Below are 3463 nucleotides of genomic sequence, written 5' to 3'. Positions count from 1 at the left end.
ATAGTTTTACTAGCAAATTCTACCAAATGTTTAAATAATAATGTTTTCCCCAGTCTTTTCTAGAAAATAAAAATATGAGGAATATTTCACAACAGTCACACCAAAAACAAACACATTATTAGGAAAGAAATCAACAAACCAGTATTTCTCAAGAATAGTCATGAAAATATTCAACAAGATATCAGCTAATTTAATATAGCATTATATAAGAAATGATTTTGACCAAGTGGAGTTTATCCAGAAATGCAAGGCTTGTACAACATTTGATAATCATTCATTATTAAAATTCACCATATTAATTGACTAAAGAAAAAGCATGTAATCATTTCATAGGTGCAAAAAAGTACTGAACAAAATTCAACATTTGTTATTGTAAAAATTCTCAACAAATTAGGAATAGAAAAAAACATCCTTAAGTTGATAAAAGGGCATTTAAAAAACCCTCAGCTAACATCATACTTAAAGATTGAATGCTTTCTCCTAACCCTGGAAATAAAGCACAAATATTGCTTCTCACCACTCATGTTTACCTTCCTCAAATGTAAGTCAGGAAAAAAAGAAAGAAAAGGCGTATAGTTTGGTAAGGAAGAAATCAAACTGTCAGATCATATACTAAATGAATGTAAAGAAAATTTCATGTAATCCACATAAAAACTCCTATAACTAGCAGAATATATAGTCAGTATAAAAAATGTCAATTATATCTCTGCCAGCAAGGAAAAATTAATAATTGAAATAAAAGTACCATTTATAATAGATGTAAGATAATATATGTATAATTTGTGTGCTGAATAAGAAGTAGAAGATGTCAAAAAAGTCATCAAGAAATTTGACATGTTCGTAAATTAGAAGACTGAATATTGTTAAGATGTCAGTTATCCTCAAATTGCTACATAGACTTAATACACTCCCCCAAAAATTCCAGGAATTTTTTTTTATAGCTACCAAAAGCTGATACTGTTTGGAAAGGCAAATGAATTGGAATAGCAAAATAATATTGAGAAAGGTCAGAAAAAGAGGACTCACTTTACTTGATTTCAAGATTTCCTATAAAATTAGAGTAGTCAGGAAAGTATAGTGTTAAGGAAAGTATAAACACAGAAATCAGTGGAATAGAATTGTACTTCTAGAAAAAAGACCTAACTCTATTACGGCCAGTTGGTCTTGGCAAGTTTACAATGGATAATGAACAAATAAAGGATAAGGAATTCAATGAATAAAGAATTGTCTCTTCAAGAAATCTTGCTGGAACAACTGGACATCATTTGCAAAAACGTTAATTTGTCTGATACCTCACGTTTCGTATAAAAATTAACTCAAAATGAATAATGGACCTAAATGTAAAATATAAAGCTGGAATTTTGACAAGAAAACAGAAAATTATTGTGACTTTGGATTAGGCAAAGCATTCTTAGTTTTGACGTCTTGTCAAAATTAAAAACTTTCTCTGTTAAAGATACTGTAGGCAGTTTTAGTAAATATTATGCCAGGGTAGAGAGACATTTTAAACTGGTTAATAAAGTAGGACATTAATAGTTGTATTAGTAGGTAAATTGGAACTTAAAATTTAGGTTTTTAAAATGGCAAAAAAGTGGGAGAGGGTTCCATCGAGTTGTCATTTTCACATGCTTTGTTATCAAATTTGCTATTTTAAAATGCTTGTGAATTCTCTGTAAATTCAGGCATGTAAAACATTTCTCTACTAGGCATTGGGAACATCATAAAACCTTTACATCTAGTATTCTCACTATTCTTGTATACCGATGTGGTGTTAAGGTTTTGTATTCGCGTAGAGAAAAGTACTATGTTTTAACTTTTTTATCATGGGAACTTTCTTATATCTTTGGTGATTTCTTTCCTTTGATAATATTTTAAAGTATGATGAGTACTTTGTGAAAATATTTTAGCCATATACATAATTGTTTTTATTTTTACCTTTTTTTGGTATATCCTTTAGGAATGCTTCTAGTTACAACAGACACCCTTGGCCATGACTTTCATGTCTTCCAAATTCTGACTCATCCTTGGTCCTCATCACAAAGTGCTGTCCATCATCTGTATACTCTTCACAGGGGAGAAACTGAAGCCAAAGTAAGTTGTATATGTTTCAGAAGGTGTTTTCTTTGTGTAATATAACATCTAACTTACCTGGTTACTTATATGATATTGGAAGTTAATGTTATTGAGAAAATATTGTTCTTTCTGATAAAGTGGGCCAGATAAATAAGAAAAATATATTTACCCTATTTTGACCTAATAAATACATAAGCAGTAGGTGAACAATTCAATGAATGTTAAGAAAGATAAAAGTTCCTTTCTTCTCCTACCCTAATACCATTTCTTGCTCCAGATAAAACCTTGTCATTTATTTGATATCCATCCCTCCAGATCTTTTTCTAGGCATTTTGATTCTATATACATGCATACAATACATACATGCATAGACATATACATGTAAACACATGCATATTCACGTATACACAAAATAATTGAGTTTTATAGTGTATATAACTATATGGATATTATTCAGTGGTGCACTGGAGCCTGTTCACCATGGTTAGTGAGAATCAGTTATGCACATCTGTCCCCAACTCTGGTTATAATGACATTACATTGATAGTGTGAAATTATCCACTGCAGAAGTGTTTACATAATGGAAATCAGCAAACTACTCTAGCAATTTTTTTTCTTAGGGAGCCAGTTTTTAGCACTTAGCATCATTGTGCACATATGCATGAGGGTGTGTATGCATGTGCGTGCGCGCGTGCGCGCGCACACACACACACACACCCATATATAATTTACTGCACATTTATATTGGGAATCATGCTAAGTGTTTTACATATATTTGATGTTCTTAATATCACTTGATATATACTGAGATATTACCTTAATAGCCTAAAATCCTAGATATTCTTTATTTTCATAGAGCCTGTCGTTATGCATTTATCAGTATACTACTGTATATACTTTATTCTGAGAGATAGCTCATTGACCCAACATCTATTAACTAGTCCATCCTTCCCCAATAGTTTAAAATGCTCTTTGTCATAAATATCCATTAAAAATTTCTATAATAGAATGAAACACCTTAAATATGTAGAAAATGATACTTTAAAAAAAAGCATTGAGCATTACTATAGGTTGCTATTTTTTAATCATTCTGAAAATTGATAATTAAAGGGAAATATTTAGCATTGATTTTTCTTTTATCAATTTAATTAGATAACAAAATAGTTGATGAGGGAATGGTTTATTTAATTGAAGAATTCCAGTTTTAAAAAAAATTAAATTTTAGATGTATTCTGGTGATAATTTTGCAATATATATAAATATTGAATCATTATGTTGTATACCTGAAAGCAATATAATGTTGCATGTCAGTTATACTTAAATTGAAAAAAATAGTTGGAATTTTAAGAATCACTATGTTGCTAACCCTAATGAAACAGTGGACCTAGGC

The sequence above is a fragment of the Pteropus alecto genome, unplaced genomic scaffold, assembly GCF_000325575.1.
Source record: "Pteropus alecto unplaced genomic scaffold, ASM32557v1 scaffold98, whole genome shotgun sequence".
In the NCBI taxonomy this organism is placed as follows: Eukaryota; Metazoa; Chordata; class Mammalia; order Chiroptera; family Pteropodidae; genus Pteropus; species Pteropus alecto.
Note: the sequence above shows the minus strand (reverse complement) of the source record.